At 42.0% G+C, this 11,826-nt stretch overlaps 1 long non-coding RNA gene across 1 annotated transcript; it reads right to left on the bottom strand.

Moving 5' to 3' along the window:
- Positions 1 to 288: 288 nt before the first annotated feature.
- On the bottom strand, positions 289 to 11,212 carry LOC129622446 (uncharacterized). The gene is made up of 3 exons (XR_008699982.1): positions 11,096 to 11,212; positions 5,823 to 5,877; positions 289 to 473 (listed from the first exon to the last, which is right to left on the bottom strand). It is a non-coding gene; the product is annotated as an uncharacterized LOC129622446 (long non-coding RNA).
- Positions 11,213 to 11,826: the final 614 nt, after the last annotated feature.

The raw sequence follows: 11,826 nt of genomic DNA, 5'->3' as shown, positions 1-11,826 counted from the left end.
GACCAGCTACCTAACACTATGACTAATTGTGGTCACCATCAGACCAAAGATTTTTAAACAACTCAACTTCAATAAATAGGTCCTTCATGTCCCTTGCCTGTTTCTAAAAGAATGTAAAAAGAGAGCCCTTCATATGATCAAAATGTGGTAGTCCAAACTCTGAAGTATCATGCCCACCTTCAAGGCAAGAATAAGGGAGGAAATGACTGAAGCGCCACCTGCTGTTTTAAACAGTAAAACAAAAGCTTCCCTGAAGTTCTCACAGCATCTTTATTTACATCAGAACGAGGTCACACGACCTAATCTTCACGACCTAGGGCTGGGCACATGGTCATCCCAAGCAGTCAGATCATCCCACACTGGCAGTAAGAAGAGGGAATGAATATTGAACAAACAGTTAACAGTGCCAGCAGCAAGGTTACAGGATTCTCCAGATTGGCTGAAGGAGGAGAGCCAGGTTCAACAGAAGCAACCTGTAAGAGAACAAGAAATGAGGGCAATAATACATTGACAACCAGGTCTTATCAAGAAATGAGGTTATTATAAGAACTTGGAGAGACAGCAGGGTTGTCCCATTAATATTTAATTTCTTGCTAACACAAGTTTGAAGCCACACTTAATTTTATTTGTGAAATAGAATAGCATGAGCTTTTTATAGGAATACCAGATAACTGAGAGAACTGAACATCACCAAAGAACATGACGCTTGGGCTGCATACCCAACTGTCTTTATATGGACATCTGTGTGATCCTGGGAAATCACCTTATGACTGGTATCCTTATGAAAAGAGGAAATTTGGACTCAGAGACACACATGGGGAGATCACCATGTGAAGACAAAGGCAGAGATTTTGGTGGTGCGTTTAAAAGCTGAAGATTGCCAGCAAACCCCCAGAAGTGGGACTTCCCTGGTTGTCCAATGACTAAGACTCCAAGCTCCCAAGGCAGGGGACCCGAGTTCAATCCCTGGTCAGGGAACTAGATCCCATACGCTGCAACTAAGAATTCACATGCTGCAACAAAGATCAAAGATCCCGTGTGCCACAACTGAAATCCAACACAGCCAAATACATAAATAAAACCACTTCAAGTAATCATTAAAAACAAATGAACTAACAAAAACAAAAGCTGAGGAGACATTCTCCCTGGAATAGAATCTTCCTCTTAACCCTCAGTGGCTTCCCTGGTGGCTCAGTGGTAAAGAATCCACATGTCAATTCAGGAGACATGGGATCAATCCCTGGGTCAGGAAGATCTCTTGGACAAGGAAATGGCAATACACTCCAGTATTCTAGCCTGGGAAATCCCATGGACAGAGAAGCCCAGTGGGCTACAGCCCATGGGGTCACAAAGAGTCGGACACAGCTGAGCACACACATTCAACCCTCAGTAGCAACCAACCCTGCTGACCCCTCGTGCTTGGGCTTCTCACCTCCAGAACTGTTTTTTAAGCCAATCTGTGATGCTTTGATACAGCAGCCCCAAGGAACAAATCCGCCTATATTTGAAGCTTTGGGACCAACAAAAAAGCAGTAATTTCACTCAGTTCAGCCTACATACTGGAGGCAGAAATGGCAAACCACTCCAGTATTCTTGCCTAGAGAAACCTGTGGACGGAGGAGCCTGGTGGGCTGCTGTCCATAGGGTTGCACAGAGTCGGACACGACTGAAGCGACTTAGCAGTAGCACCAGCAACCTACATAGAAGAAAAGAGACTGTTGGATTCTCCCTCTCCTCACCCCCAGCAGAGCCAGGCTTTAGTCTCTGGAGAAAGACAGGAGGTACTTCCAAACTCTTGTATGTTTAAGTTACAAACATACAATCTGAACTCAAGCAGATTAAAGATAAACAACTGCTATTTTAGCTGGTGGCGATTCATTTCATGATTTCGTGAATCTCAGCAGCTGCTATGTGGCAGGGAGAGGCTGGCGGATGTATAGGCTTCTGAGAGGAAGACCAATTTGAGTCAAGATTGACAAGCCCAGGACGTTTGGTGAGTATAAATAACTGTCGGGGAGAGGGGATGATGCCTGAGGAGGCTACAGAGTCTCCAAATTGTAATTCTGAACAGCACTTCTCCTCGATTTCACATGCCTCGACTGCACTGGCAAAGTTTAAATGGTAAACTTAAGAATCAGAGTCTATGAAAAGATAAGCCACAAACTGTGAGAAAATATTTTCAAATCACATATCAAATACACGACTCGTATCCAAAAATACGTAAAGAACTTTCAACACACTACACTAAGAAAACAAACAATTCAGCTTTTTAAAACATTGGCAAAAAATTTGAACAGGCATCTCACCAAAGATATATGAATTTCAAATAAATGAAAAGATGCTCTGCATCATTAGTCATTAGGGAAATGCAAAGCAAAACCATAATAATATATCACTTCACAACTACTAGAGTGACTAAATTGGTTTTTTGTCTTTTCTTTGTAATTGAAGTGTAGTTGATTTACAATGCTGTGTTAGTTTCAGATGTAAAGGAAAGTGATTCAGTTATACATATACATGTATATATAAATCCATTCTTTTTCATATTCTTTTCCATTATCAGTTATTACAAAATACTGAGTGTAGTTCCCTGTGCAATACAGTAAGCCCTTATTGTTTATCTATTTTGTATACAGTAGTGTGTATATATTAATCTCAAACTCCTAATTTATCTCTCCCCCCTTTCCCTTTGGTAACCATAAATTTGTTTTCTATGTTTGTGGATCTACTTCTGTTTTGTAAATAAGTTCATTTGTATCTTTTTTTTAGATTCTACATATAAGCAATATCATATGATATTTGTCTTTGTCTGATTTACTTCACTTAGTATGATAATCTCTAGGTTCATCCATGTTACAACAAATGACATCACTTCATTCTTTTTATGGTTGAGTGATATTCAATTGTGTGTATGCACCACATCTTCTTTATCCATTTATCTGTCAGTGGACATTTAGGTTGCTTCCATGTCTTGGCTATTGTAAATAGTGCTGCTATGAACACTGGGGTACATGTGTCTTTTCAAATTATAGTTTTCTCCAGATATATGCCCAGGATTGGCATGGCTAAAATTTAAAAGACCAATCATACCAAGTGTTGGGTAAGATATAAAGCAATTAGAACTCTCATACACTGCTGGTAGGAATGTTCAAATGGTGCAACTCCTTTGCAAAATAAATTCAGCAATTTCTTAAAAAGCTAAATATGTACTGGCCTAACAATGCAGCATTCCACTCCTAGGTATATCCTCGAGATGAAAGAAAGCATATGTCCACACAAAGACTTGTTCACGAATGTTCATTGAAGCTCTTATTCATAATAACAAAAACCTGAAAGCAACCCAAATGTCCATCAACAGCTGAACACATAAACAATTTGTTACATAGCTAATCAATGGATACAACTTATAAATAAACCATTAATACATAATAAATACATTAAGCAATAAACCCTTAATACATGCAACTAGATGGATAAATCTCAAAATGATTATGCTGAGAAAAAGTAGTCCAACAAAAAAGGAACATACTGTATTAATCAGCTTGAATAAGACTCTAAAAAATGCAAACTCATCTGTAGTAACAGAAAGCAGATCCATAGTTGCCTAGGGATGAGAAGGGACTGGGGAGGGGTAAGAGGAAGTGATTATAAGAGGAAGTGATTATAAAGGGACATAAAGAAACTTTTGCTGGTGATAAATAATGTTCATCATCTAAACCATGGTGATGGTTTCAGGGGTATTTATTATATCAAAACTTATCAAATGTTACCTTTTAACTATATACAGCTTATTGTATAATATAGCTTCCCAGGTTGTGCCAGTGGTAAAAACTCCACCTGCCAATGCAGGAGACTCAAGAGACATGAGTTCAAACCCTGGATCAGGAAGATCCCCTGGAGGAGAAAATGGCAACCCACTCCAGTATTCTTGCCTGGAAAATGCCATGAATAGAGGAGACTGCTGGGCTACAGTCCGTGGATCGCAGAGTCAGACACAACAGCAGGTATGCCTAATGCCTACTACATGTTATTCCACAATAAAGCTGTTTTGTTTTGTTTTTTAAAAAAAGCTAAGAAAAAAAGAATTATATTAAATTGAGATTTTTATGTTCACCCTTTGCTTCTTTAAAAAAAATATTTTGGAGTGCTTTAAAACAAAAGACACATAGAAAAATGATTAGATCACAACTAAGCCATTATAGGAAGGACTCACATTACTGGTAATGTTGTTAACCACCCGAGGTTATATTTATTGCAAATAAGCATTATTGTATTTGGTTTTGAGGAGGACAGGAGGACAGGCAATGTAATGGGGTGCTCAGTACTCATTAGCTCACAAATGGAGGCATACCAATTATTCAAGAGAGATTCACTCTTGTATTCTGAAAGAAATTTATCCCATGGAGCTTTAGGATGGTCATTGAACAATTTAATGAGCAATTCCTCTAACAGCAATTCCATACTAACAGCCAAAACCATCTTATGTAGTTATTTCCTCAGTTCAGACAAAGAACATATCATTAGGACTAAAACAATATGGAGCTAAACCAATATGGTCAGAAAGCATTCTTATCTTCTAGGGCTTCACTGGCAGCTCAGATGGTAAAGAATCAGCCTGCAATTCAGGAGACCTGGGTTCAAGCCCTGGGTCAGGAATATCCCCTGGAGGAGGGCATGGCAACCAGCTCCAGTATTCTTGCCTGGAGAATTCCATGAATAGAGGATCCTGGCAGGTTGCGGTACATGGGGTCGCAAAGAGTCAAACACAACTGAGAAAGTAAATTTTTCTATGTATAAGAGCACAGTTATAGCCTCACATAGTTAGTTACACAGATAAACTATGCCCTGAGTCTCCAGCCATCACCTGCTGCTAGATATAGAGTCCAAGAAAACTTTATCTTGTTACCTGCCAATGTACATGATCTCAGCACTTTGACAAATCCACTGATCTCCCAGCCTGTCTACCAGAGAGGCAGGCCCTCATTCTATTGTGGCACAAGGCTCTGCAGGATGCTCACTAGGGCACTTACATTGCTGCCTCTCCAGCCTACAAGAGGCCTCAGTATGTGACGAAAAGGGGCCTACCTCCCATTATGTCATATGTCATGCTGTATTGCCAGTTCTGCTGGGACCAAATGCTTCACAGAGCTTTCACTGGAAAAACACTTCATTTCTGCTCACAGTCCTCTCTCTCCCAAGGTTTGAGACTTGCAACCATGCCACTAGGGAAGGGACAGAGTGAAGTGAGTACCTGGGTGTACCTGACTCCTTCCACTGTCAGAATGGGATCTTTCCTAAGAGGCTACCCACCACACCTCCAAGTGGACCTAGGTTAGGTTTATCTGACTCAGTCTCTGTGAATGGCTGTGCTGTGTGCTCAGTCATGTCTGACTCTTTGTGACCCCATGGACTGTAGCCCACCAGCCTCCTCTGTCCATGGAATTCTCCAGGCGAGAATACTGGAGTGGTTTGCCATTTCCTTCTCCAGGGGATCTTCCTGACCCAGAATTCAAACCTGAGTCTCCTGCATTGCAGGCAGATTCTTTATTGTCTGAGCCACCAGGGAAGCTGTGAATGGCTGGCCATCTTTAAATCCATGTAGTTGACACAATGAGCATCAGTTCTCAAACTTTCCCATAAGTTACAATCACCTGGAAATGTTTGAAAAATCACAATGTCCAAGATACATAACAATCTCCAAGTGATTCCAGTGTATAGCCAAGTTTAAGGACTTGTGTGGTCCAGAAAGAAACTGAAGTTCAGGCTACAAACGCATCAAAAATTCTATCTCCCAAGATAAATGGAATTGAGAGTTAACTTACTTTGGATGGCTGTCTCCTCATCCTTGGTCTTCTGCCTTTGCTACAAATTCATCATCTAGAAGTAAGGAAGCAGAGGAATATTTAATAGAAAGAGAAATACAAATTTGAAAGTTAAAATCAGGAACTGTGAAAAGTCCCAGTACAATCAGAAGAACAAATCTTATGCTCGGGTAAAACACATACCAGGAGTCACCTACTCCCTCCTTTGCTCTCTGCTGTTTGTTTGTTTTGTACTAAAATGATAAGTTCTATAAAGGAAGCATATTTCAGACTAAGCATTTCCAGGCAGCCTTCTACATTTTCTGTTTAAATGACAGAACTTAGGATGATGTATGAATTTCAAAGAGGCAAAGTCCAAGCTCATTTCAGGTTTACTTAGGCATTATTATTCAAGAAGCCCTTTCTGAGCTCTATTCCAGGGTATCTGTAAGCTGTTTCAAAGACCAGGGACCCCTACTGTAATAAACAAGTCATTTACACAGGGGAAATGAAAAATCTGCCATGTCTGCCAAATGAAGGCAGACATACCTGAGCAAAGAAGGATTGATGAAGCGAGATTACAGAAAGCTGAAAGCTGGGTTAAAATGCATCAGATTTGCCAAATGATGGACAATATACCAACAACCACTGGGGATGGATATTAGGCCCTAGATCATGTGGAACTCATTTTTTTTTTTTTAAAGAAAGCAGAACATACGAAAACTCTAAGATTTGGGCAAATTATGACCTGGGGATCTCAAACACCTGCTACATCCTGGTGAAGGATGATGCATGGCATTTCTTGTGCCTCCTTTCCAGGAATCTGAACAGCACAGGTGTCAATTCTGCTTAAATATATACAGGTGTCCTGTACACTGCAGGCATTGGCAGCCCAGTTCTTTCCTCGTCATCTGGGAGAACAGCCCTGCATGTCCTGATACACAGCAGGCACTAGCAAAGCCTCTTGTCAAGGCCTGTGACAACCCAGCTGTTCTGTGACCCTCTCATAGGGGCCTATCCCAGATCATGGAACTTTCAGCTTCACGTTCATTTATTTTATTTAACAATCACTTGCAGAGCACTTATTCTGTGCCAGAAACTACTTCAAGCCCCTATCAATATGATTTCATTCAGTGCTTCCAACAACTTACCCTCTAAGAGCATAATATTCCCATGATCACAACGCCACAGATGCCAAGAAGCTGAGTAATGTGTTCATGACTCACGGAGAAATGGTGAGGGCAGGATGTGAACATAAGCCAACTTCTGGTTTCAGACTCTTTTCCAAAGAGTGTTCAATGCTGTCTTTTTTATTAACTCTGTGACCTGATCATGTCTTGTTCTATCACTGTTGTCTGACTGCTTATGAACAGGTCTGTGCTGCTTAAAGGTCTTTAAAATAAACATAAACCAAGATAGCCTATTAAAAAGAAGAGACATCACTTTGCCAACAAAGATCCGTGTAGTCAAACTATGGATTTTCCAGTAATCATGTACAGATGTGAGAGTTGGACCATAAAGAGGGGTGAGCACCGAAGAACTGATGCTTTTGGACTATGGTGCTGGAGAAGACTCTTGAGAGTCCCTTGGACTGCAAGGAGATCCAACCAATCATTCCTAAAGGAAACCAACCCTGAATATTCATTAGACGGACTAAAGCTGAAGCTCCAACTTTGGCTACCTGATGCAAAGAGCTGACTCATTGGAAAAGAACTTGATGCTGGGAAGACTGAGGGCAAGAGGAGAAGAGGAAGGCAGAAGATAAGATGGTTGGATAGCATCACTGACTCAGTGGACATGAGCTTGAGCAAACTCCAGGAGAGAGTGAAGGGAGCCTGGTGTGCCTCAGTCCAAGGGGTCACAAAGAGTCAGACATGACTTAGCAACTAAACAAAAGCAACAAAATGAACACAAAGGATAAATAGGGGAGGATGGTATTATTCCTTTTAGACCTTTAGCCAAATGTTGAAAACTGTGGTTCCCAAACTTTGGCATATCCCCTGGAGAGCTTGTTTGGACACAAGTTGTTCCATTCCTTGAGTTTCTGAGTCAGGTGGTCTGAGTAGGGCACAAGAATGTACATCAAGCTCCTGGGGGATGTTGAAGCTGACCCTCTGAGGACCACACTTTGAGAACCACTGGTCTAGAGACTATACCTGTAGAGAAACATTAGGCTATTAGACTTTGGCTATTAAAGAAATTCATCCAAAGTCATTTTCATGTCATTGGGAAGAAGGGCCCTCTCTCTTGAAGAGAAAAAGAAGAACCAAAGAGTACACTTGTGATTGTGTGAAGACTGAGAGGGAAGATACATAGTCTTAGATTTTATGTCTCTAAGGAGAAAAAGAAAAGACTAAAATTAGTAAGTACAAATTGGGAGAGTAGGATTGACATATATACACACCTTCTGTAAAATAGCTAGCTATCGGTAACCTGCTATGTAGCACAGGGAGCTCAATTCACTGCTCCATGATGGCATAGAAGGATGGGATAGTGGCAGGGGTAATGGGGAAATTAGATCCCCAAGGGAGGGAATATATGTATGCATAGAACTGATTCACTTCTTTGTACAGCAGAAACTAACACAACATTGTAAAGCAATTATACTTCAAATAATGAGTAAACCTGAAAGAAGTTTCAAGATCCCCTGAGACTGGCAGGCTGGGCCGCTCTAGGAGCCTGGGGGTTGCTGGGAAAAGGTGAGAACTGACCACAGCATCTTGTGGCCTCATGATATTGACTGCACTGAAAGGAGAGTGAAGTTCTCCTGAGGCATTTGAATCTTTTTACATGCATCCCCATATGTCACCTTGTTCAAGTAACTAGTATATTGTAATGATTAGCTGTCACATCTTTATTTTAATAAAAAGATATATTGAGCTTCCCTGGTGGCTCAGATGGTAAAGCGTCTGCCTGCAATGCGGGACACCCAGGTTTGATCCCTAGGTTGGGAAGATCTCCTGGAGAAGGAAATGGCAACCCCACTCTAGTACTCTTGCCTGGAGAATCCCACGGACGGAGGAGCCTGGTAGGCTACAGTCCATGGGGTCACAAAGAGTCGGACACGACTGAGCGACTGATCTGATCTGATCTGATATATACAATATAAATGACAAGAATGTATGCTACATTTAGTCTCTCATCAATTAAACAGTATTTTCTGGGATTGTGCTATATGCTTATCACTGTTCTAAGGACCGAAGTGACACCAGCCAAGTATAAAACACAGCCTTTGCCCCGTGTAAAATTCACAGTTCAGCTGAGAAGGTGAGTCACTCTCACTGAGACAGAAAAAAGGCAAATGAATATCAGATGTGAGAGTGACGTTATTTATGATTTATAAAATAATACCTTTGACTTCCCTAATGGCTCAGTGGATGAAGAATTCACCTGCAATGCAAAAGACACAGGAGACGTGGATTCGATCCCTAGGTCAGAAATATCCCTTGGAGGAGGAAATGGCAACCTACTCCAGTATTTTTCCCCAGGAAATCCCATGAACACAGGAGTCTGGAGGGCTGCAGCCCATGGGGTCACAAGAGTCAGACACAACTGAGCAACTAAGTATAGCACATATACTTTTTCTTTATAGTAATATATATTATTATTTTATCCATTTATTCAACACATATGAGTTGGGACAAGTACTCTGTTGAACCATGGAATAGTAAAACATGCTTCTTGCCATTAAGAAGCTCAAAGTCTACAGAAGAAAGACACTTCAACATGCATTTACCAAACAAATATGATCAAACCATAACCAGGAACAGAAACATGGGCAGAATGTTATTAAAACAGAAAGGAAGATGTGGCTTAGCTTCCTAGGCTCAGAGAGTCTTTAAAGTTTCATAGAGAAGGTAATCCTGAACTGAAGCATGAAAGGTGAGTGGGACATTGTCAAGTATACAAGTTGTACACTAGAAAGAATTCCACATCTCACATGGAGGTCCCATGAGCAAGGTAGATTTCACAACTGCTACAGAGATCATGTGGCCAGGGCAAGGGCCATATGAGGGATTTGCAAGAGAGGAAGTCACCTGTCAGCATGATGGCGCTGGCATGCCATAGGAAGATTTAGACTTTTACCCAAAACAAAATGGAAGCCACTGAAGAGCTCTAAGCAAATGTCATATTTTAGAGTACTCTCAAAGAGAATGGGCTTCCCTGGTGGCTCAGATGGTAAAGAATCTGCCTGCAATGTAGGAGACCCAGGTTCGATCCCTGGGTTGGGCAGAGTCCCTGGAGAAGGGAATGCTTACCCAGTCCAGTATTCTTGCCTGGAGAATTCCATGAACAGAGGAACCCAGTGGGCTACAGTTCATGGGTTCACAAAGAGTCAGACACAACTGAGTGACTAACACACACACAAAGAGAATAGGGGCAGCAGAGGATGAGATGTTTGGATAGCATCACCAACTCAATGGACATGAGTTTGAATAAACTCAAGGAGACAGGGAAGGACAGGTAAGCCTGGCATGCTGCAGTCCATGGGCATGCAAAGAGTCACACGTGGCTTAGTGACTGAACAACAATAAAGAGAATCGAGAGTGGCGATGGAGAGAGAGAATACTGCAATAATTGATGTGTAAAATGGTGAAGACCTGAATTCAGAGAGGAGGAGGGGGAAAGAGGCAAATTATAGAGCTAATTAAGAATATAGACTGGCACTCAAAGCCCCTCTGAACATAGCTCAAGAAGGGGAAGTAAAAACTAACAACATTGAGAGAAAACCTTTGATACATGTAAAGGAAAAAATAATTGGATAAGGAAAATAGGAAATTTTAATCCAAAAGAAAACAGAAGAAAAAATGTGACAAATGAAAAGCAAAAGTTAAGATTTGCAAAATGAATCCAAATATATTAATAATTATGATAAATATAACTAAACTAAATTCTGAAGTTGAAAGACAAATATTTTCAGATTAGATTTTAAAAATCCAGCTAAATGTCATTCACAAAGAAATGCTTAAAAGCATCAGTACTCGGGGAGAACAAGATGGCAGAGGAGTAGGTGGACGTGGAGTACATCTCTCTCCACAGATACATCAGGAATATACCTTCAGACACAGAAGTGCAGCTGAGAGTGGACAGGAGTACCTGACCAGAGGAAAAGAATATATAGAACCACGCAAAACTCAGTAGGATGAAGGAACTAGGGGGAAAAACAGGAGTGTTAGTAGGACTGGACCTGCCCTCGGCGGGTGGGAGAACTGAAGCAAGGGTCTGATCCACACATTGGGGCAATTCTCTGAGGCAGAGGAGAAGCATTTAAGGCTGAGAGTGAAACACCTGACCTGTTGCAGCCTAAGTGGAATGAAAATCAGACAGTCCTTGCCGCAGCCAGACATACCCCAAACAGGGACGAAGGTCCCCTGGAAGGTGCAGCGGCTGGAGTTTGGGGAGTGTGGAGTGATCCCAGGGCGAGGGCTGCTGTTGACTGTGGAGGAACGGATGGCGGGGATGTGAGGGAGGAGACTGTGATGGGAAATGCCTGTGGAGGAAAGCTGGGCAGCCAGGGAAGCAAGGCGATCCTGCGGAGTCACGTAGCTGGTGGAGCCATCACCACAGCCTCTCTCTCCCACAGGGCAGCTGAACAATAGAGAGGCTGGATGAACAATAGTTAGGCTGACCTATCAAATGCCTGAGGCACTGAAATACAGAGCAGGACCCCACCCAGGATACTCCTTTAAGTGACTGATGCACTGATCTCCAGAGTAGCACCCCAGCTAGGGGGCCCCATTTTGTTCCTGAAGCACCTGTATAACAGAGAAGGACCCCAGGTAAGGGAGCCCTCTAAGTTCCTGAATGGGCAGAGCTACAGAGAAAGACTGGCCAAAGAGGCCTTCTGATTGCCAGCTACAAGAGGCTCGAAAAAAGACTCTGATGGGCCATAGCTTCTGTGGTGGAGGCAGTCTATGTCCTTGTACATTTGTCATCGCCACAGTCCCCGCAAGCCAATCAGCTGTGCCACCTTCAGGCTCAACTCTCACTGGGGCAGAGCTGCCACAGGCAAAAAAAGTCTTGC

This window comes from Bubalus kerabau, chromosome 11, assembly GCF_029407905.1.
Source record: "Bubalus kerabau isolate K-KA32 ecotype Philippines breed swamp buffalo chromosome 11, PCC_UOA_SB_1v2, whole genome shotgun sequence".
Lineage (NCBI taxonomy): Eukaryota > Metazoa > Chordata > Mammalia > Artiodactyla > Bovidae > Bubalus > Bubalus kerabau.
This window is presented reverse-complemented; position numbering and strand designations above follow the sequence as displayed.